This window comes from Rhipicephalus sanguineus, chromosome 8, assembly GCF_013339695.2.
Source record: "Rhipicephalus sanguineus isolate Rsan-2018 chromosome 8, BIME_Rsan_1.4, whole genome shotgun sequence".
NCBI lineage: Eukaryota > Metazoa > Arthropoda > Arachnida > Ixodida > Ixodidae > Rhipicephalus > Rhipicephalus sanguineus.
In genome coordinates, this window is record NC_051183.1 from 112,215,859 (window position 1) to 112,240,585 (window position 24,727).

The following is a 24,727-nucleotide window of genomic DNA, read 5'->3' on the forward strand; positions in this document are numbered from 1 at the left end:
CCGAGTGGTTACGACACTCACCATCGGATCGTGCGTACGCAGGTTCGAATCCCACCTCTCCATGAATTTGTTTCGTCTAGAATTTCTCTTTCTTTCTCTGTCTCTACTCGTTTTCGCACCCATCAGAGTTATTCCATTCCTCGCCGGAAAAATCGGTGCACGTCCTCCGGGAGCGAAGCGGAAAATGAAGTGAATGACGAAGACGAATTGTTAGGGAAGTGAGCAGAAGATGAAAAATACCGATCATGATGATCATAGTCTTCTGCGGACTCTGCAAGGCCTGAAGAAAAGCCTAACACATCCGTGGTTAAAAAGTTTTATTGGTGAGTGGCTAGTTCGTGAAGGTGGGAAGGCCCCTTATCCCAGGCACCCTCTGGCCGGCACAACCCGTCGTGCCAGGACGGTGAATTGTCGCTCATTGAAGCACCCAACAATGGAGACTGCAGCCTCCTACACTTTATTGAGAAGAATTTGAACTGCAGTAGCAAGTGTGCGAGAGAGGTGCAAGATTTATCAAAATAAAGAGCACGCTACGGTGCGATGACGCCTATATCATAAGCGACGGTCGTCGGCGCATTCTACTGGGGACGGGGGGGTAGCATCTATATACAAAAGCTTGATGAGTGGACATACCTAATGTTCCTGACATGGTTATCAATACAGACATCGCTTTTACATCATGTGCATATCATATGCAGTGGCTGTCGGCGTATTCGAGCAACGCTTGACTATATCTTGCGGAGTCAAAAGTGTTGAATGCATAAAAGGGAATGGCGTTGTCCCAAGGCGATGCTTGTAAACAGTGTTTTCCAAAGCGGTTTGAAGCCCTGGCATTGCTCTGTGGTAAAATACTCGCCTGCCATGCAGCATGTCTCCGTTCACTTCCGGCTTAGGCCGTAATATTTATTTTATGTTTCCACCGCTATTTTTCGTTAATCGACAACGCCGCCGATGCAGGCAGCGGATTTACTGCGACACGGCACTACTTCACGCTAAGACGTTAACATTTCCAATCTCTGGATTGATATACACTGTGAATCACCTGTATTCGGTTATGTGCCATGCGTGGCGGGAGGATTGGCTTCATGACGTGCACGACAGACTAGCAACGTCATTCGTGTCATGACTTCATAATCGTGTTCGTCATACTTATGCCTCCTATGCCATTTTCGGTATATGCAAAGTTAAGGAGACGACCCCGAGAACACCCAAACGTAGGCGGCTAGATAGATAGATAGATAGATAGATAGATAGATAGATAGATAGATAGATAGATAGATAGATAGATAGATAGATAGATAGATAGATAGATAGATAGATAGATAGATAGATAGATAGATAGATAGATAGATAGATAGATAGATAGATAGATAGATAGATACGGTCAAAGTGCCTTTCGTTTGCCAAGAAATGTTTCGCATATGATAAACGACAGTGGATCTAAAACTTTTCAGCACAGGAAACATGACCAGGATTTAGGGACATACGCACGTACCGCCATCTCTCGTCGGTGACTGCGGTGGCCTGCCGTAACTAAATCAGAAATAGGCGAAAAAAATTGTATCTGACCAAAAAAGTTCATTATCAAAAACGACTCCCGCTTCTATACAGTGGACACTTATTTCAACATTCTGTTAAAATTATACCGCCACACTACAAACCGCGTGGCTTCCCAGCTAGAGTATTTAAAATTTTACAACGGGGCCCCATGTGTTTCTAATGGGTGGCGTTGAGTGGACTTGGGAAACCACATGCTTTGTAGAGCAATACTGCAATTTTAGCAAGACGTTCCTGTAGGTCTCTACTGTATAGAACCCCGATTCGTTTTCGATAGCTTACTTTTTTCAAGAGATATGATTTTTTTTCGCCCATTTCCTTTTCAGTTATGGCAGGACGCTGTTGCTACCACCGTGAGATGGCGCCACGCACAAATGTCCCCAAATCCTGGGAATGAGAAAAGAGGTTGAAGGGGTACGATTTTCTGCTTTGTTACATTCTTTTGCCACAAAGTATTTCAGTCTGACAAAAAATCTAAAACAAACTTAGGGCATTTTCATGAAGCGATAAACTGTTCGTTAACGAAAAGAACAAAGGGTAGGGTATACATTTCGTGTGCGGCAATTTTTCAGCCTACGGACATTTTGGGAAATAGCGACAACGTCAAGAATCTATTACTCAACTCAGCAATGGCGTTGACACGTCAGGCAGTCCTACTGCCTGTGTCGCAGTTTCGGTAGTGACAAACTGCGGTGCACCGGAATGAATAATGACAACAGTATTTTTATTGAGTAAACACTGATTTATTCGTTGCCTTAGGTTCAACATTTTTGTGTAACTGCATAATCAGTTGCATGACACATTCGTAACCCATGAGATATGCGACAACAACATGTAAGTAAACAAGTAAATGGTCAGAGCGAACAATGCACGTGATCTACCCTCCTGCGTTGTTCGGCCGCGCAACACAATATGGTGTCCTTGAGGAATCCGCTATGCAGATTAGAAATTGGTTGAAGCGTGTGTGGTAGCAGCAAGTGCAGTTCACACCGCAGCGTTGTCCCACCTGTAATCCATCGCACTAGTGTGGGAAAAAAGAGAGAAACGTAAAGGCTTAATACGAAAGAGCGCCTATTTAATACAAAGCTTGGAAATGCGCTCATTTCACGAATAAGGAAGCAAGACATTTTTTTATTTCACTAGCCTAAGCATAATTGCTCGTTTTTTTATTAAATGCGTAAAGGAACGTTCTCCAAATCGTCGCACTCGTCAGTTGTTTATAGTGCAAAGGCTCAGGTTAGATAATTGGTGACCTTGATGTCATGTGTATAAGGATGATTCCATGAGACATCGAACATGCATGTCCGGTCGATATTTTTGTTTTGCCTGGGTTTTTATATGATATGTGGGCACATTTAATGCGCACGGAACCGAAAATTTTGTTTCCAAGAAACGCTCCCAGCGCGCCGAAAAATATATGAAGGTGGCCGCCTGGGAGTCCTGTTTTAGCTCACCGTAACATTTTCGGATTTCACGGCCGAATTTATCGCGAACTTTAAAGGTTATGTCGAAATATTTGTAATGGTTTTAGTAGGCATTACTGTGAATTACATCCATGCTTTCTTTATGCCGTCCTCAAAATGAAAAAAAAGATATGAAAAAATACAAAACACGGCCCAATATAAAAAAAAAGCTTCTTAAGTGTCTTGTGCCTTGGCGCGTGTCCTATTTCACACATAAACTTCAAAACAGTGCCACATCGTATTCCTACCGGTAGATCGTGTTTCTACCGGCAGCGCAAGAGAATTAAAAAAATAGGATCAGTAGCGACCTTTTTCAAAGAAGCTCATTTTCAAAAATTAATATAAAAAGCCCCGGTCTCAATTTTGACGACAATATTTTATCGAAGAGCGTTTATGTCAGTGAAAACACAGTTTAAATATCATGTGACCTCATTTGCTTTGTTCAGGAGATATGACGTGCCAAAGCGATCCTTGCTGTGTGTGCTCACTTTAGTGCGATTGATAATTGTTATTAGCTTGCATTGTGTGTAAATCTGCAGTTTTAATTGTTTCGCTGCAGCGAAATTTTGCTGTGGTTGCTTGTCGTCAAGAAAATTGTATTCTCAGATATTATTTGTGTCTAGCGTATGCAAAAGTGGGCCGCTGTCGCCCTCTAGAAGGCTAACCTGTACAGAGTTTGCAGCCTGCAACCTCGCGCTTACAACCATCGGAGGATAGGTGGGTGCACCTGTTCAAAATATCAATCGTTTGTTCTTCCTGAAGAAATGCCTGGTCTACCTCATCGTGGTTCTCATAGATGTATACAGGTTATCCTTGAGGCGCGTAAAGCAATGCTAGCAGACCTCGTAGGTGTCGCGAAGATCCTCAGCTTAGGACAGTAGCTTCTGGAGGTAGGCCACAACAAAAACAGCAGCGAGAAAAATTGACGGAACGAAAAAAAAATTTTCTCAAGTTTCTGTAATACTCGCACCTAGCCATGGGCCGCGCGCATCGCGTGTAGTGGACAGCCAGACCAAGTTGAAGCGTTTATACTGAACAGCGCCGCACACATTCTCTCACTTCTGCGCTGCTGTCATGAATGAGCTTCCAGAACTGCTCACGATTTCAGAATTTATGACCAATGTTGTTTAAACGCTTTGTGCTGCGATAAAGAATTTGTGGGCCACACTCGTCAAAATTAGGGATAATGTCCGTCTGGCGCCACCAGTGACCTCTGCTCTTCGTGACACGGGAAAGCACTTCAGCAAAGCGGCGACAAAACATCATAAATTGGGCATCTTCGGCCACTTATGGCTTAATTATGCAGCACCGCACGTTTTCTGGCTGATGAAACGCTGATTAAAAGGTCGAGGTGATACAGGAAGACGTTATCTGCGACGCCGAAAACATGTGATACCGGGAAGCGAAATAAACGGCTCGGAAATGACTAAGATAACTTTTTACAAATGTTGTTTAGGCGCACTGTGTGTCGAATGGGGAAGCAGGTTAGAGCGCACAGTGCACGTAATGGAAGCTAAGCAAGCAGGCAGTGAGAAAGCACGTCGATAACAGCGCGCCTGGTGATTCTGGTCTTTAGTCAGATTAATATGGCCTGTCGCTGCATACAGACGCTTTGTTTGGTATGCAAGGCGAGTTTGGCAAAGTCACCTACTGCATGTGCTCGCGGTGTCTCGAGTACTCCTGATTAGCGAATAATGGCAGGGTAAGTTTAAGTTGTGGGCTGCAAACTGCGTACCCGTTAGCCCTTCAGAGCGCAAGCAGCCCACCCAGCACACGCTAGACGCAAATAAAATCTGAGAATACATTTTTCTTGTCGACAAGACACCATAGCAAAGTTTTGCTGCAGCAAAATAATAAAAAAATTGCAGATTTACGCACAATTCAAGCTGATTACAACCACCAGTCGCACTGAAGTGAATAAACACAGCAATGGTCATTTTGGCCCGTTATATCTCGTGAACAAAGCAAATGAGGACTCATGATATTAAAAATGTGGTTTCACTGACATCAGCGCTCTTCGATAACAAATTGCCGTCAAGATTAAGACCGAAGTTTTTTTTTTATTTTTTGAAAACTAGCATTTTTTGAAAAAGCTCGCTCCGAAATATTTTTTCTTCTGTTGCGCTGCCCGTAGGAGATCGGTCTTCCGCAGAAATGTTGCAAATGGTATATTCTATACTTGACACTGTTTTGAAGATTGTGTGTGAAATAGGAAACGCACCAAGGCGCACCAAATTAGCAAGCTTTTTTTTTGGGGGGGGGGGGGGCTGTCCTTCGCATATTTGGGCTGTCCTTCGGGACCAAGTTAACCCAAATAAAGAGTTTCGTCTTCAACACGCCGACTGCTCCCTTCGTCAAAGTCACGACCACGTGACATCTGGTGGAGGTGACGTTCGTTCATGTTCCGCACACCCCCGTCAAGCCGTGAACCCAGCCCAAGTCGCGAAGGACAAACCGACACCATTAAGGAGATTCGAGCTAGCCGCAGATAAGAAGGACAGCCACCACAATACGGACCCCTCCCTGACAAGCCAAGCGCCTCGACGAGGAAGACGACAGGCGTCATGACTGACGGCCGCTGTGTCACCTCAAACAGTCGTTTTGCATCATCCCAGAGAGCCGGCGGCTTTTCGCGGATCGCTAGGTGAAGACTCGGAAAGCTGGTTGAAAGAATCCGACCGAGTTGCCCGATTTAATAAATGGGACTACGCCGAGAAGCTTCGCCCTATAAATTTCGCCCTTGAAGATGGCGCTAGGACCTGGTTTGAGAACAGAGAGGTCACCCTGATGACCTGGGATCTCTTTCACGCCGCATTCCTCGGAACCTTTACAAGTGTCGTAGGTAAGCTATGCCTGAGGATAAGAAGATCCGCTTCCTAATGCGAGGAGTCAAGGAAGAAACGAGCGTGGCAATATTTAGCAAATATGTTTTCTAAGGTGTTCGAAACTCTGTAGCGTTAGTGTGATTTTTCTGCTATATACACATCCAGAGATTTGGGCAAAACACGCTGTTTACATTTTTTCTCAGAAAATAATGCCCTTTATCTGAACTGCATTATGATACTTACGACACAAAAAATAAATTTTGCCTCGAAAATATTTTTCGCCACCGAAGTTTCTAAGCTTGCAAAAAGAATCTGAAGTTTGACAATATCACCATTTTGGCCCACATTTAGATGCAACTGTCAGCTTGTGGTGCCTAAATGAAAAATGATCTTTATACCTCGATTGAACACAAATAAATTGTTCTACCTATATGACAAGCTCTATCACACTGCATTTTGTTTTAAGCAATCAAATAAATTTTCAAGTTCCCCATTGTAGGCAATAGGGAACTTCAACGGGGAAGCTGCCGCATGAACAAATGGGAAGACAGCCACGAATGAGACACCTCAAAACTTTTCTTGCTTAAAAAATATTATAAGACGTAATGAATAACTATCTATATTTGCTATTGACACATACGCCATTCATCTCAAACCACTTCAACATCTTCAAACCAGGCGATCAAGTGAATGACTTTTAGCCCATTCTGTTGCCATTCTCTACCCATCTATCAACATCTTCGCATCCTACCCACTCAACAATTGTTTCATCATAGATTGTCGCTCATCACACGCTGTCTCATTCATCGTGAAATATCATTAGACAGTATTCCTTTCCATATCCTCGTCAACAACAATAATACCAGGTTTCAGAGCATAATAATGTTCTTTTACCTAAAATCAGATCAAACTATGGCAGATTTACAGTACGCTTCTTTGGTGTTCATCTTTGGAATCATATCTCTCTTCATGTTAAGTTGTCTCGTTCATTGCAGTCTTTTAAACATAACATGAAACACAAACTGTTAAAAGAGCCTTTTGTTCATTTGTAATAAATTTATTTTCATCATCACTTCTTTGTTTTGTATTCCTACTTATGTGTATTTTTTAGTTTTGTATAATGTTGTTCTGGTAAATTAACTTTTTCTATTTCAGTATTCATTGTTTTCTATTGAATGCATTTTTTAATTTTTGTTCGCACTTTTAACTTTTGCTGCTGCTACTTACCTTTTATGTACCATACTATTGATAGGAGGTCCCCCTGACAGTGTCTCACTTTGGGACCTCCTGATGCTGTATGTATTATGTGAGCTCGTTTTTTGCACACAATAACAACGAATAAACTTCAACTTCAACTTGAGCTCGATTGGGACATAATGGTGATTTTAATTAGCAATATACGCTGTGTACTGCCTCTGAGTTTTGTTGAGCATGCACATTTATTGCATATTTCTAATTTTTTCGCAAGATTTACAAACTTGAGTAGTTGAAAAATATTTCCACACAATATTTCGTGGAGTAGCAATCGATTTCACAGACTACCATCTACAGCGCGGCGTTACATAGAAACAAATTGCAAACATAACGCGCTTCAGCAACACCTGCCTAGCTGTACGTAGCAGACACATCACAATATTTTGCACACCAAACGGCGAAGTGATCGCCGTTCGTTGGCGCAGTGCCGTGCTGTTAACCCTACGACGAGGATGGTAGCCTCATCTAGTTTGTATTGAACTACCGAGGAGCAGTATTTTTTTTTCACGGGAAGGGAAATGAAACCCTTAGTTTCTGGAGTTGCCGAAATTTCTTTCTGAATACACATCAAATGCCCCAGGTGTGGGGCTTTAGCAGGCCCGAAGCCATGGGGGGCGCACCCCCTTATAGAAATTCTGATGAAGGGGGGGTATTTTACCGAAAATAAATAACGAAAATAGGTGTTTTTCATGGCTTTCATCAAATGCGCACCCCTCTCACGGAAAACATTTCTGACTACGGGCCTGGGTACTGCATGACGGTGGGAAATATGGCGAATAAAGCATTTTCATCTGTCGCAAATATATTTGCAAGGATTTTTCTGTTTTTAACATGTTACTGAAATATTTCACGTCTTAAAATTTGGCAACTTTGGAACAATTTTCGTAATTTAATCGGCAATTAAGGGGCTAACAAACTGAGCTGCGGAGCGATGGGTCACAGGTTCGAATCGCGGTGGCGCGCTTTGGAAATTTTTTGTTCTCCAAAACATATGGATGGATGCTATAAACGAGTCTTGGGCTAAAGCCGCCACCTCGTGGTGTGTTACAGTTTTGAAGAAATTACACTTCTCCTATTAGGAACGCTCCGAATGGGACGGTCGTAGCGACAGCGCGTTGCTGGAACTAATTGCAGAGACCACGCTTTACTTCTCCCTAGCACGTCCAGACGGCGACACCACCCCGCAAACCCCGAGCGCTGTGAAAAGAGAGTGTGTAGGATAAAAGATAAAATACGCGTTGGTGTAGGCTCCATTATGTGTTCGGCGTTAGCGCAGTGGGCTAACTGCCCGCCTGCCATCGTTGCAGACGGAGAGGTCGTGGGTGTGACTCCTGTCGACGGGACTTTTCGGCGCGAATCACCTTAGGGTCTCGGTTTGTCGGCGGTGCATTGTCGTCTGCTGTCGCGGCGTGCACCCTCACGTCCTATTCATTTGCTTGAGAGCAAGAGAGGGCGCCACCACCTCAGCGCTGGTCGACGCCGGCTGCGTCTGCTAGCGAGTTTCTTGATTGAAAAAAAAAAAAACGAATGATCATGCTGCACAACTGTTTGCGACCACCCCATTTATAAATAGGTACTAGATCTTGACCTGCAATGTAGTGCCGGTGGGAGATTTGCCTTGTGTGTATTTGAACATTAAAGATTCGCAGCGTCCACATTAACTAAAAGAGGACTGCGGGTCTCTGTGTTCGTCAGTGTCTCATTGCCCATTAGCAGTGATTTTGCTTTGGGAAGCACCGGCGCCCACTGCATGCTTCGCCCCTCCGCAGCTTTCACGTTAGCGAAGCTGAAACACCCTTATCGAAAAATATCGAAAAATAGTTCTCCGACGCTCGCCTGGCTGTCGCAACACGTTCCCCGCTCGCCATGTGAGAATTAACCGCCAGGCTAGAGTGAAGACACAACGCGCGTAGCGTTTCTTTTCGCGTTTCAAGGCGCTTTGGATGAGTGCATGCCGAGTATCAGTGTTATTATGTGCTTGTTGATGTCTTAATTGTGCGGGATTCAAGCATATGCGGTTTCCACGCATATATTAGGAACTTCAGCTACCGCAAAGGTTAAATCATGATCATGGGCGTTAGTCGTCGAAATGGCTGACTGTGCTAGTTGGTGATTCATTCTGCTTGCTTGAAATGCGAGCGCTTAACGTAGACAAGGACTTAATAGAAATAACACATGGACAAGCGCCTGTCCGCGTGTTAATTCTATTAAGGCCTTGTCTACGTTAAGCGCTCGTATTTCAAGCAAGCAGAGTTAGTCTTCGGTACGGAGATGTGCCACTAGGCGTCAACCTCAGTGCATCCACATCAGGCGCTGCTACATCTGCCAAACAACGATAGACATTCTACAAGCTCTGATATACCAATGCACTAAAGCAATCAAGTATTTCTGTGACGGCACGTTTCACATTCGTGTTATACCGAGTCCTATGACAGAGGGATCAACCATCTTTTTTCTCGCTCTTTCTATCGTTATTTATCTTTCTTCCTCTCTCTATTTCTCGCTTCCCTTTTCTATCTCGTTCTCTCCCTCTCTCTGTATTCCATCTGTGCCGTTCACTGAATCTCTTTTTCGATGCTATGCTTTACTCTCTTCCTCCTCCATTCCCTCCCCTCGCGCTTACATCTCTCCTCCTTGCATTTCTCCTTCTCACCATCATTTTCCTTTCCCACCCTGATGTTATACAAAAGTATTCAAGGCTATGCTATGCTATCCTAGACTGCCTTGATAGCCGACGGGTTACGACGCTCGCCTTCGGATGGCGGGTACGCGGGTTCGAATCGCGCCTCACCAGGAATTTTTTTTTTGCACCAAGTATTTCTCTCTTTGTCCCTTAGTGTATTAATATTAAATATTATTATTAGGCATTAGTGCGACAATTATACGGACACCGGGCTGGTTTTTCCCGTCAACGTCGTCCGTCGCAATTACCGTCATGTCAGTATATAATGCGTGCGTATATACAGGGTGTCCCAGCTATCTTTAGCCAACGGTTAAAAAATACAATATTTGAGGCAGGCGAGTGAAATTACTTGCAAATTGCTGACAGCCACCTTGCGCACTACAGACAATTTTTTGTTTTGTAATTAACTAATGTGTTAATTAGGACGATTTAACTAAATTGCTAAATATTGACTTTAGGCAAGAAATGCTGCTTGCAAAGTTCGAGAGCGTCTTCAGAAACCCCAATCGCATCATTTGCGATAAAGAAAGTCTCACGTATACCATTGTTCCAAGCTGCAAAGAAAGCCCGCGAAATACAAAAAGAACCACGTGACTAGCGCGCTCGCGCGCCGCGAGGATGCTGCCCTCAGCCGTGGTTTGAGCGAACGAAATCAGCTGCGGCCGCGACTCGGCGTCTCCGTTGCAGCGGTAGGCCGATAAGTTAAAGGTGGTTTCATGGCCCGCGCTTGCTACAACTTGCACCGTCACGCGCATAGCTGGCTGGCAACGGGCCAAGGAAACGCCGCCCACTTATAGGCCTACCGCTGCAACGGAGCCGGCGAGTCCCGGCCGCAGGTGATTTCGTTCGCTCAAACCTCGGCTGAGGGCAGCATCCTCGCGGCGCGCGAGCGCGCTAGTCACGTGGTTCTTTTTGTATTTCGCGGGCTTTCTTTGCAGCTTGGAAAAAATGGTATACGTGAGACTTTCTTTATCGCAAATGATGCGATTGGGGTTTCCGAAGACGCTCTCGAACTTTGCAAGCAGCATTTCTTGCCTAAAGTCAATATTTAGCAAATTGGTAAAATCGTCCTGATTAACAAATTAGTTAATTACAAAACAAAAATATTGTCTGTAGCGCGCAAGGTGGCTGTCAGCAATTTGCAACTGATTTCACTCGCCTGCCTCTAATATTGTATTTTTTAATCCTTGGCTAAAGATAGCTGGGACACCCGGTATATATATATATATATATATATATATATATATATATATATATATATATATATATACAAACACACATATATACTAACATGACGGCAATTGCGACGGACATATATATATATATATATATATATATATATATATATATATGTCCGTCGCAATTGCCGTCATGTTAGTATATATGGTGTTTGTATATATATATATATATATATATATATATATATATATATATGAGCTACAAAGAAAAATAATTCGTAGTGCGGATTCGAACGGGCGACCTCTCGCGCCGTAGCGCGTGGCGTTGGATGGCTAGGCCACGAGGTGTACCTCTTTCAACAAGCTAACAGCTAGCTATTTATATACACCCTTTACTTCAGCATGCTTTCTTGGTCTCCAACGAGATGGCGCGAAGGGCGCGAGGGGACGAGTCTTAAGGGTCGTCGCGATGCGCGCGCGCCTCCTGCCTCGCCAGGTGTACTTCGCTCTACAGGACGTGGTCGCCTGCGCGCGCGCATATCTCGTGAGAGGAGTGGCTTTTCTGTCTTGTGTTTTCACAGCGATGTCGGCGGTGAAGTTACACAGCATACGAAGGTCACTTCGCTCGCTGCAGCGGCCGCGTTCGCGAAAGGAGCACGCTGTTCAAACAGAAAGAAGTAAGTAAGAAAGAAGGTCGTTTGGTGCCTCCTTCTTGGGAATCCCACGTAAATTTGGTACTAACAAAACTAGGTCGAATAACTGGTATAGTCGGTCTACTGAGATATATTCTCTCTCCAAAACTTAAAATATTACATTACAATTCTTATTTCTATTCACACATTACCTATTGCCAACTTGTCTGGGGTACAACTACATTTTCTCATTTACAAAAAATTTACATTATGCAGAAACGATATCTACGTAATGTTTACAATGCTGAGTATAATGCAACAACCACAGGCTTCTTCCATAAAACCCGTATTATAACAGCCCATAAGCTATACTGTGAGCGCTGACTATATAGTTCATCTTCATCTGTACAGAAACCATTGTAATCATCATCTTCGTCTGTCACGCGGGCTGCGCCGCTTTGGACATAGAAATATAGCCTTTCGAATACTGAACTGGGCGTCGTCTCATAAGTGGTGGAGAGTGCTGTGGTTCCCACGTCCTCTTGCTCTACCGGTCACCCCTGGAGCTCCGGTCTGGTCGACGGTTGTGCTCGCAAACGACAGTGATGGCACAAACAGCGCCTCCGCTGCCGCAACCGCTTCTGCTCAGCCAGTTGGGCCTAACTACACAGTGAGTACGTCGCAACGAGACCCTCCGGTATTTTCCGGCCTTCGCGGTGAAGACGTCGAGGAGTGGCTCGATAATTATGACAGAACCAGTGTTTGTAATTATTGGGACGAGGCCCACAAACTACGCTACGTTCCTTTTTACCTCAGGGAAGTAGCTAAAACCTGGTTCTACAACCATGAAAGTGACTTTCCTGATTGGGCAGCGTTCACGGCACAACTCCGTCAGATATTTGGTACATCTGCAGGACGCTCTGAGGTAGCAAAGCAGAAGCTCGCAACCCGCATCCAAGGGCCCGACGAATCATATACGTCGTATATTGAAGACGTTCTGGCTCTCTGTCGCCGTGCCCAAAGTGACATGACGGAGGCCGATCGCATCCGTCACATACTAAAAGGCGTGAACTCTGTGGCCTTCACTGCCCTCGTCATTCAGAGCCCAAATACAGTTCAGGACATAATCACCACATGCCAACGCCTGGACGTGCTCTATTCCATGCGCCTTCCACACGCCTCCTCTGACGCTCGTTTTGCTGGAGAACATGAATTGCGAGCCCTGATCCGCACCATTGTCAGAGAGGAACTTCACGGCCTTGTTCCGGGCAACACAACCACTTCGCCTGTCCGCTCTCCTCCCCCCAACCTGCGTGAAATTATCAAGGACGAACTGGCATCGATGACAAGCGTCGCACGTGCCCCGTCTCCTGTACCCTTTCGCATGCCTTCGTACGCAGAAGTTGCATCACGGGCCCCTGCACCAATCTCATCTGCGCCTGCGGACGTTGGGTGCGACCATTTGGCGTCGATGGCAGCACAGGCACCAGTGCAGTCACACTACTCTACCTGGCGTCCTTCGCGCCCTGTCTGTTTCTACTGTGGCATACGGGGCCATATATCCCGTTTCTGCCGCCGCCGTCAGCAGGATGAACGACGTGGCTATTCTGCTTATGAAAGAGACTTTGCCCCAAGATCTGATGCCTACGCTCCAGCACCGTATCCATCCTCCTCACGTCGGTCGCCCTCACCTCCACTCTCCCAAGCCATGCCTCGTCCTTCTCATTCACCTCGCCGCCGTTCTCCGTCACCATTTCGGCGTACGACATCACCCTTGCGTCCTGCTCCGATCTCTCTGGACAGCCACTCGGAAAACTAGAAGCTGCAGTTTTTGGAGGGGAAACTGCTCGTTGTCGAAACGTCACAACTCCTCCGTCTCGCCCAGCAAATTTACTGCCTGTTTGTGTGGAAGGTGTTTGTGTTGACGCCCTTGTAGACACTGGAGCCGCAATTTCAGTCATTAACCGCGAATTGTGTTTTCGTCTACGGAAAGTGCAAACTCCTTATGTCGGACCCCTGTTATGCGGCGCTAATGACAATCCGATTTGCCCGACCGGACAGTGTACTGCGCGCGTTCTCATCGACGGAGTCCGCCATCATGTACAGCTGGCTGTGCTTTCTTCATGCGCTCATCAGATAATCTTAGGCTGGGACTTCTTATCGGCTTCGTCGGCTGTCATTTCGTGCGGTCAACCTCTCATTCGTATTACGGACACTGAGCTTTCTTCTGCTGCCGATTTTTCACCGCCCAACCTTGTCACAGCTGCGGATTTTCTTCTGCCTTCAGGGCAAGAACGTGTACTCACGATCAGGTCACGAGACATTATAGATGGCGACGCGGTGGTTACACCTTGCCAGCGCTGTATTTCTCGAGGCATCGCCATCGCATCTTGTCTAGTGAGGTTCACACGTGGTTATGCAAGCATCACCGCCTACAACACGACGCCAGAAGCCCTACTGCTGCCAGAGGGGACTACTGTTGCCAGCATTACCGAAGACGCACCGGTATGTGTCGTTTACTGTTTCAACTGACTCGTCATTTCCACAGTGTACGCCCGCGGAAGGTTCATCGCGTGCTCTAAAGGCCACTTTGAGTACAGATCTCAATCCGACCCAGACTGATGCCTTGCTGACCATATTAATGAAACACAACGCTTGCTTTGACGTTTGTTCCGATGGCCTGGGTCAAACAACAGTGGCCGCTCATCGCATCGACACAGACGGATCTCGTGTCATTCGTCGCCGCCCTTACCGTGTATCAGCTTCTGAACGCAAAGTTATAGAAGAACAAGTCAACGATATGCTCGCACGCAACATTATCAGGCCTTCGGCAAGCCCGTGGTCTTCTCCTGTTGTGCTCGTTAAAAAAAAGGATGGCTCGGTGCGATTTCGCGTTGATTATAGAGCGCTGAACAATATTACTCGTAAGGACGTCTATCCTATGCCTCGGATCGACGACGCTCTTGATACTTTACAAGGTGCCGAGTACTTTTCGAGCCTCGACTTGCGCTCTGGTTATTGGCAGATCCCGATGCACGAGTCCGATAAAGAGAAGACTGCATTTGCCACACCTGATGGACTCTTTGAATTCAAACGTAATGCCTTTTGGCCTCTGCAATGCCCCAGCCACATTCGAACGAATGATAGATACGGTACTGCGTGGATTAAAATGGAAGACCTGCCTTTGCTACCTGGACGACATCGTCATCTTTTCGTCCAGCTTCTCACAGCACCTGGAACGGCTAGACGAAGTTCTGACCTGTCTAGCTAAGGCCGGTCTCCAGCTAAACACTAAGAAGTGTCGGTTTGCCAGCCGCAGCATCAAGGTATTAGGTCACGTTGTCAGCAGACATGGCATTGAGCCCGATCCCGACAAGGTTGCTGCAGTACTGCACTTTCCTACACCAACCACACCTAAAGACCTTCGCAGCTTCCTCGGCTTAGCGTCGTACTTCCGCCGCTTTGTGCGTGATTTCGCCACTATTGCAGCTCCTTTGCACAAGCTTTTGACCGCGAGCGCAACTTTTGTCTGGTCGGATGAATGCGCAGCCGCTTTTCACACTCTCAAGCGATGCCTCACATCGCGGCCAGTGCTTCGGCATTTCGACCCTGCAGCGTCCACTGTCCTACACACTGACGCAAGTGGACATGGCATCGGTGCCGTCCTGCTGCAGCGGAACCACGCTTCCGAAGAACAAGTCGTGGCCTACTCTTTCTCCTGCTGAGCGAAATTACAGCATCACCGAACAAGAATGCCTCGCCGTCGTGTGGTCCGTACAAAAGTTTCGCCCTTATTTATACGGCCGGCATTTCACAATCGTCACTGACCATCATGCTCTGTGTTGGTTATCGTCTCTCAAGAATTTGTCGGGACGCCTTGGCCGTTGGGTACTGCGTTTGCAAGAGTATGACTACAGTGTCACATATAGATCGGGTCGGCAACACCAATATGCTGACGCTTTGTCGCGGTGCCCGCTCGCGCCAAGCGCCCAAGTGTCGCCTTCAATCTGTTCATCACCGACCAGCCAAGTGACCAAGCAGACGGCCGGTAGTCCGAAAGAGTCCGTGGCCTCAGTGGACATTCTTTCATCCACAGATCTCACCTCGCTCCAACATGCAGATCCATACTGCCGCACAATCATCGATCGGCTTACTGGCTTATCCCGTGCCCCCAACAGCCGCTTAAGACGACAGCTTGAACGTTTTAAACTTCGAGATGGAACGTTATGTAGGCACATTTACCACCCTCTCGGTAACCAATGGGTTCCAGTCGTCCCTCGTTCACTTCGTCTCCAGGTTTTACAAGCCCTGCACGACGACCCGACAGCTGGCCACTTGGGTTTTCACAAGACTTACGAGCGCATCAAAACTCGGTGCTTTTGGCCTGGCCTCTCAACAAGTGTGGCGAAGTACGTCGGTTCCTGCGCGTCATGCCAACACCGAAAACGTACCACATCTCTTCCCGCAGGCCCTTTACAACCTCTGCCGTGCCCGTCCGCTCCCTTTGAATTCGTGGGCATCGACTTATACGGACCCCTCCCGCTTACGCCAGCCGGTCACCGCTGGATTGTTACTGCCGTGGACCACCTAACTCGCTACGCGGAGACGGCAGCTCTTCCCTCTGGTGCTACCTCGGAAGTAGCCGATTTTGTCCTGCGCGCCATTATTTTGCGCCACGGTGCCCCTCGTGTTCTCCTTAGTGACCGTGGCAAGACATTCTTTCCCATGTTCTTGCTGAAGTCCTCCAGTCCTCTAACACCGTACATAAGACCACATCAGCATATCATCCGCAAACAAATGGTCTTACAGAGCGTTTTCACCGAACTTTGTCCGACATGATATCCATGTATGTTCAGCCAGATCACAAAAACTGGGACACTGTACTCCCTTTCGTCACGTTTGCATATAATACTGCCATACAACGCACGACGAATTACAGCCCGTTTTTCCTCGTGTTTGGCCGTGAACCGACTTTTGTTCTGGACACCACATTTTTATCCACGCCCTCTGTTCCATCTTCGTCCCTTCCAGAAGAGTTCGCTGCTCGCGTCGCCCGCTGCCGTGAAATTGCCCGCGCCAACACTGCTACCATTCAGGACAAGAGGAAAGTCCGTTTGGACGCGAAACGTCGAGTTGTTTCGTTCCGTCCAGGCGACGAAGTCCCCCTGTGTACACCTGTTCGTACCCCTGGGCTCTGTGAAAAATTTCTTCATAGATATCTCGGTCCATACACCGTGCTGGAAAGGACATCTGCCGTGAACTATCGCGTCGCTCCAGCCAGCGCGGCTACTGATCGTCGTCGCCGCAGCACCGCGATCGCTCATGTCTCTCGCCTGAAACCATATATTCGGCGTTCCTACCCTTAACCTGCTGCCCGCTTTCGCGAAGGGGGAAAATAGTGTGAGCGCTGACTATATAGTTCATCTTCATCTGTACAGAAACCATTGTAATCATCATCTTCGTCTGTCACGCGGGCTGCGCCGCTTTGGACATAGAAATATAGCCTTTCGAATACTGAACTGGGCGTCGTCTCATAATACTATTATCGGCTGAGTTCTAGATTTAAATATGAAGTGAGAAATAATATACGTAATTTAGATACCCTAGCACATTTGGAAACAAATGAGCATTGCTATAAAACAGGACACAGAGAGCATTGGAATGTTGTCACACCCCATTTGAATACTGGCATAGAGCTTTCGTGCTGTTCTTTACCATCGTTGCTAAACCATTTTCAGTTAATTAATTATGATTTTTTTGGTTGTTCCTTAGCAAAACTTAGATCGATGTTTGTAGAAGAAAGCTAATTTCGTTTATCCTGGCGTCGTATTGTATTGTATTTTTTTCTTTGCATTTTTTTTGGGGCTGTTGTGTATTACTTTTATTCTGCACTGATAATATGTTTTGACTTGTTAAGTGACTGTTTTTATTTGCTGTTGGCCACACGCCATACATTACGCGCTACGGACTAGTCAAGCCGCCTATAGGCAGCTTTTTTTCCGTTGTCCTCCATCTGTAAAGTACACGGTGGAAATAAATATTTGATTTGATTTGATTCTTAATCTTTGAGCAGCCCGCTAAGTGTCGAGCTGTGACACTTGGAAGATGGCGTTGGTAGTTTGCGTTCTTTCCGTGCGTCCTTAGCGCTTGAGGGACGCGCTCGAAATACTGAGCTGCTTTCCGTTCTTCGCGTTATATTCCAAGTTGTTCCTCTCCCATTCATTACTTCGCCGTTGCGGCAAAACTGTGCCTTTTAAATGCGAAGCATTTCTTAGCGATCCTTTGGCACTTTGAGCGTTTCCATCTACGTATCTATCTATCTATCTATCCATCTATCTATCTATATATCTATCTACCTACCTACCTAGCCGCCTACATTTGGGTGCTCTCATGATCGCCTCCTATACTTGGTGTAGACCATAATTATCATGGGAGCGTAAGAGGGTTTCACGAATATGAATGTGGGGTCATGAAATGAATAACGTGAAAATGCTGTCGCGTACGTCGTCAAACCCTTTTCTCCAGACACGTGTGGCGCATACCCGTTTACCACAGGCCACGGTGTACGGTTATGTGCCTCATGTGATTGACAGTTTATATCTACTCAGGAACGGCGAGAACAGACGTTGGCAATTTAAATGCGAGAGGTTAAGAAAAACCGGCATCGGCAGCGTTGACTAGAGGAATGGAAAGAATAAAACTTTGGTTTCCAGCAGGAATCGAACCCAAGCATTTTGCGTGGCAATCAGGTATTCTACCACACAGCCACGCCAGGTCTTTTAACTGGTTTGGAAAAACAGCTTATGCAGGCGTAATGTCGGTGCAACGTCAATTGTGGTACTGGTGCTGGCTATCTAATTTTACAAAAAAAAACAATAAACACTACATATGTACTCCTACAATGCAGGCTTCATATCAGATTAACGTCTGTGGTTTCAGTGTTGGCTCGGCTTTTATAGCAGTCTAATGAACATTACAATTGTATTCTTATGATTCAGCAAGCTATATTTAAGCATTGCTCGACTCTGGATGAATACATTGAGGATACTTGGGTATGATATTCGCATGATTGCACCACAATTTGCACTTAGTTTCGATAATACTGACGTATGTACTCTAACGTGAGGGCTGACGTGACGTCGCATCATAAGTTAACCTTTACTGCCAGATTGTCGACGTGCCTGGTGAGCCCACGATGTGCACACAGTTACTACACTTAGAAAAACACGTCGAACCACCTCGTAACGCTTGGCTCAAAGCCATAAATTACAGCATAGAAGTACTCGCTAACTGCTTCGCATGAAACCGATTCTCACAACGCTTGGGATCTGCCGAATTTTTTCTCTCTCCTTCACTCTCTGTATTTCTCTCTCCCTCTAATCTTTCTCTCGCTCATAGAGTTAATGTATCCCACGCCGGAGAAATAGGCTCACGTTTTCTGGGAGCGAAGGAGAAGGTGAAGAGTATAATGAGAGCGCGTTCCGGTTGATTATGGTGATAATTTTCTATCCACAACACGCGGAAAAACTGGAGCATAGCAGCTCTGCTGTACACGGAATATGTTTGCTAAAACTTTGTCATAGGGTTAGCAGACATACATTGACTTACCACACAAAAGGAAATACATGGTAAATGATGTAAATTGCGAGCCATGCGCTGTCTCCTTCTTTGTATATGGGCGCAACACTTGGCGCCCGCAAGTGAACCGTAATAAATGCAAGTCCCGGCGCCATTTACTTTAGTGGCGAAGGCTAACCTATTGAATGGATTTCATAACATACTTACACTTGGTGTGCAGGTTTCTGGATCAGGTTCCTTGTCATTTGGCAGGCCGCCACTGCAATAATAACTCATTTACTGCCACAAAGCAGTGCTGCCCAATTGCAGGGAACATCCTACGTTTTAGAAGGAAGTTTTTGATACTTCTTTCGAAAAATTGCCTAAGTATTCTAATGCAAAGATCAATTGTTAGACCATAATCATTTACAACAGAACAGTTGTGATTATATAGAATCCTGTTTCGTTTCATGGAATTGAAAGCCTAATATAAATGGGGTCACTAAATTATCAAATATTTGTTGTATAGTAAGAAACGTTCATTGAGAACCCGAATCAACCCAGACCAACGTTATTTCATGTAACGGAATTGTATGCTCATATTAGGCGTCATTTAGTAATAATATTTTTCACGCGGCACATTCTTTCATTAGTTAGCTAGCACACATTGCGCAGATGAATCCGGATGGATTGCGTTGAATGATACATTAGCACATATGGTGGCTTTCGATATATGTAATACTTCACTTCAAGCATAGTTGGAGAGGATCCGAAAGAAAACCATAGTAAAGATAAATAAATGCAGCGCAAAATTCAATTATGTTTAATATAGGCTAACCATGAACTCCAGCTAGACGTATATTACATTCGTTGAGATTTACTTACTTGGTAATCACAACGAGGACAGCCGCAGAAAGGAAGCATATATATGTAGCTTTCATATCGGTTGTTTCTCCTTGGAGTAGCAAAATGCTTGGAATGACGCCGCCTATAACTTTAGCACATACTTCAGGCATCCGTGCTCGAATGCTTCGTTCACCATTTATAGGAACTGTGTGCGCATATTTCATGGCTTTTAACAAATTATATAAAAAGTACATTTTTTAAAAAGAATTTCAAGCAGGATGCAACTCGCATTAAAGAGTTGAGAGTTCTTTAAAACACAAATACGCCAATTGTGTTCCCCACATAGCTACTGCAGTGGTTGTTTCCAAGAACTTTGTCCTTTCGTATAGCACACAATAAGATGTTACAACAGAGACACCTGCAGCAACGCAAATGTTTTGCTGCACTTGAAGGTGGAGAGGACGGCAGGACGCAGAGTGCTTGCTAGCTTGCTGATGCTGCATAAAAAGAAGAAACGTCGACAGCACAATGTATTAATTGTGTAGTTCTAAAGTGTGCAGCGTGCACTTAACAGCTACGTGAAATTTTACTAGATATCCAGTAAGAACGTTTTTGATCGCGCAACAAATGTGACTCGATAATAGACAAAGAACACTTAAAGCTAGAGTACGTACATTCATAAAGGTTCCTTACATAACACATTAGATTAATTCTGTTACAGATGCCAGCCGTAAAAATATTGTCGTTTGGTCACTTCGGTTAGGCTGCAGTGGCTTCTGAACTGTCATACGACTTGTTCTAAAGAAATGCGACGCAATGTACTCCTTCACATATATTTCCTTCTATAGAGAAAACACAAGGAATGCATATCTTAAGCCAAATGAATAAGCAGTTAGTGAGTGAATAATGTAGGTATTGAACGAATAATTTTTTCTTTACTTTCCGCGGGTTTCTGGCCTGGGCTGCTATCTTGGAGCCCACGGAGAGACCGTGTCACTTAGCAGCTTCGTTGGCCTGCTGGGAAAGTTAATTTATTTCAAGGGTAAATAGCGTGCGAAGGCGCGATTCTGGATACGCTGAAATTTATTCATAAGACAGGAGGTGTCGGGGTCTCATGCTGCGCAAGCGTACTCAAGTATAGGGCGAACATTCGCATTTTAATGTTGTTTAACGCTTTTGGGGCTTTGTGAAAATTGCGTCTAATGAGGTTGAGCATTCGGTAAGATTTTAGGGTACATGTTCAATTTGGCTAGTCCAGGAGAGATTTTCTGAAAAATAAACCCCAAGATATTTGTAAGGTCGTACTCGTTCAAGTGATATATCGTCCAAGTAATAGTCTGATCACACAGGCAAATGTTTGCGGGTAAAATATATAAATTGACATTTAACACTGTTCAAAGACATACAGCATGTGGAACACCAACTTTGAATTCTATTTGAATTGGTCTGTAGGCTAACATTGTGTTCTTTTATAATGTTCCTCTAACTGACGCAGTCATGCGCATATAGTGTGACATTGCATTGAAGAACCCGTACAATGTCATTGTTATAAATCAAAACTAACAAAGGTCCCAAAACAGATCCTTGTGGCACGCCTGAAATAAAGGTAATTCCAGTTGACCTAACAATATTAATCGTAACATGCTGTGTTATTCCGGAAAGGTGATTTCTAATCCAATCGGCTATAGCAGGGTGAATACAGAGATAATAATTTATACAATAACAAATCATGAGGAACAGTATCGAAGGCCTTTTTGAAATTCAAAAAAATACTATCTACTTGAAATCCAGAATCATAGGAGTAAAAAAGATCATGGCAAGATTCAACCAACTGCCTTGTGCAGGACAAGCCAGACCAGAATTTATGTTGAGCATGGGAGAAGAAACCATTGTTTTGCAGGTGTTTCATCACACCACTGTAAATGATATGTTCCAATGTTTTGCAACATACAGAAGTTAGCGAAATTGGTCTACCGTTTTGTATAGAATGTTTGGGACGACTTTTATGAAAGAGAACAACACCTGCTGTTTTCCATTGTGTTGGAACTGAACTACTGTGTAGAGATTTATTGTACAAAACAACTAAGATGTTCGCAATTTCCTGAGGCCATGCTTTGATACCCTTGGTTGGTATGCCGTCAGGGTCTCCAGCTAAATTGTTTTTCAAGTTACTAAGCAGCTTAAAAACGCCACTGTACGTGACATTACCCAGGGGCATATTCTCGTAGGGTAAATCTGGCGTTACAAGAAGTTGATTAGCGCACATGTTAGAAAACACGGATTTAGAATAGGAGTTAAAAGAGCAAGCCTTCCCGTAGTGATCAAACACTGCTGGTCCGTCGACTAATCGATTTGTTATCGCGTTCACCTCTTTACTGTTAACTGTGATAAACTTCCAGCATTCTTTAGAATAATTTATGAGCGCTACATCGAGCGAAGAATAAATTTCTCCTTTTTTGATTTAATGGAATGTTTTATTTTGTAGCCTATGTTGCGCATTTCTTGGTACACGCTCTGTTTGCAATTTTTTATATATGCAGCGTAGAGGCGGCGTTTCCTGCTAATTAAAGTTCGAATTTTCTTGTTTACCTATGGTTCGTCGACTTGTTGACAGTTTCGAAGGAATGTATTCTTCAACTAAAGTCATCAGTTTATCACGAAAAACAGTGCACAATTCATCAATGTTGAGTGACTGGGCGACTTCACAGAATTCAAGGTAGAAACGACAAAGTTTTTGAGATAATGACGCATAGTCACATCGCTCATAAAAATAAACTTTTCGAGGTTGTTTGTGAGCTGATCTTAGTGATATATTATTCCAAGTGGCAACGACGCAGTCATGGTCAGTAATACCTGGAATGACAACTACACCATGGAGCAACGACTCAGAGTTAGCGAACACCAAATCCAGAATGCTGACAGAAGAGTGACCTTGTCTCGTGCACTCAAATACGAATTGAGTCAGATCATTAGTCGTGAAAAGCTCTGAGAAAGAACAGGACAGTGAACTCGAGTCGGAGAACACAGGTTTACCATTTTTTCCAGCCAACCAGAGGCATACTAAAGTCTCCTCCAAGAATGAGGTCGCAATTTATGGTGTTTAAAAATCGTGATAACTCGTCGACTGATTCTGGGTTAGTCGAGCTAGGAGATCGGTAGAAGGAACCAAGTGCCAAGCACTTTCTATTGTTAAGTCGGACCTTGCACCAAACGGACTCAGAATGGTAAAGAGTAGCAGACAGTTCATCACTCTGAAGAAGTTCATTAATTAGAAATGTTAATGTAGGCATTACAATGGCGGAACTGGTACAAAAGGTGGCAGCACCCTAAGCGGGGGCGGGCGCATCGAAGCACCCTAGTGGTATCCTTTAGGTGGCACCCCACCAGGTCATTTCCGTGAACTAAAGTGGACCAACCGTGGCCTCTTTAATCGGCACCGGCAGCGCTCTGCCTATGGCGGTCGCGGATGCCAAGGACCAACGGTTCATACTGATGAGTGAGCGTTTGCACTGGCATTGAAAAATAGAAAAAGGCCTTGGTGTCGCAGACGCTTCAGTGCTCATTCGGCTTGGTCTGCACGTTTTTCTGAATTTCAGGCATTGCTTGCAATCACGGCATAGTAATGGAAAAGTCTTTTAGAACTCGTGCGAGAGTACCACATTCTCTGCGACATGTCAGCATTATCTCTCACGCGCCACCGGCGCATCGAAGCCATGCCATGTGCTTCGTCGTTTCGGTCAGAACAGTATCGTCGTAGCATTTACCTCCTTCAGGAGAACTTCAGATTGGCCTTGTGCTCTTGTGCATTGTCTTCTTATCCTTACAGATTCATATCGGATTTAGTCAATCCAGCGGTATGTTTTGTATAACCAGTGTTTATATCGGTGTTATCCTTTTCTATTTGTCTTTATTGTATATTGATACTGTACTCACTTGAATGATTGTTATGCTTTTTTTTCTTCTCTCTTCGTATCTTGTTCCGTGTTACATATAATCGTGTACTTGCCCCACCCCTCTATAATGTACTTGATGTATCTTGAGGGTATTTCAAATAAATAAATAAATAACTCATAAATGGCGAAAACAAAATGAAACACAAAACGACGACACGGGTGGTAACGCACATGCCGCCATTTTGTTTCTTCAAAACAGAACGCTCTTCTTTCAAATAAAAACAAAATGAATTTGTAAAAAATTAAGGTAGCTTCCCCCTAGCGGTGCCAAGACTAAAAAAGTGCAGAGCTGCTTCGCCTGCCTTGTTTCTCTTCATTGTTCAGCTTTCTTCGTTTCTCTCTTTCTTTCTCTCTATTTTTCCATTCCTCATTCTTTCTACCTCTTTCTATGTGTTTCTTTCTTTCTCTTTTTCTTTCATTCTATCTCTCTCACATTCTGTGTTTCACTTTCTTCTTTAACAGCTAAGCTGTTTAGGCCGCCGCTGATGTGGACGCGTTTCACGAAAACCCACTGGCGCCGTTGCCATGGCAACCGGCAACGCCGCAGCTACTCTAATGCCTGGCGTCATCCCAAACCGAGCAGGCGCAGTAGCGACAAGCACGCAGCTGCTATCCTAAGGTACGCCCAGTGACGGAGACATCTCGCGCAACCGAGTCCCGCCGTGCTTCCACCGCTCGATAAGACACCGCCACGAGACGTGCAAAGGTACTACGTAACCCGATGAAGAAGCAGCCCATCGTGAATCGAGGCTTGTCGACGACGACCAGATCCAGAAAAA

At 45.0% G+C, this 24,727-nt stretch overlaps 1 long non-coding RNA gene across 1 annotated transcript; it reads right to left on the reverse strand.

Annotated features, from left to right (window-relative positions):
• Window positions 1–2,294: 2,294 nt before the first annotated feature.
• Window positions 2,295–20,216, reverse strand: LOC119402940 (uncharacterized). Its single transcript, XR_005186010.1, has 3 exons — window positions 20,035–20,216; window positions 19,378–19,429; window positions 2,295–2,578 (listed from the first exon to the last, which is right to left on the reverse strand). It is a non-coding gene; the product is annotated as an uncharacterized LOC119402940 (long non-coding RNA).
• Between the last annotated feature and the right edge of the window lie 4,511 nt (window positions 20,217–24,727).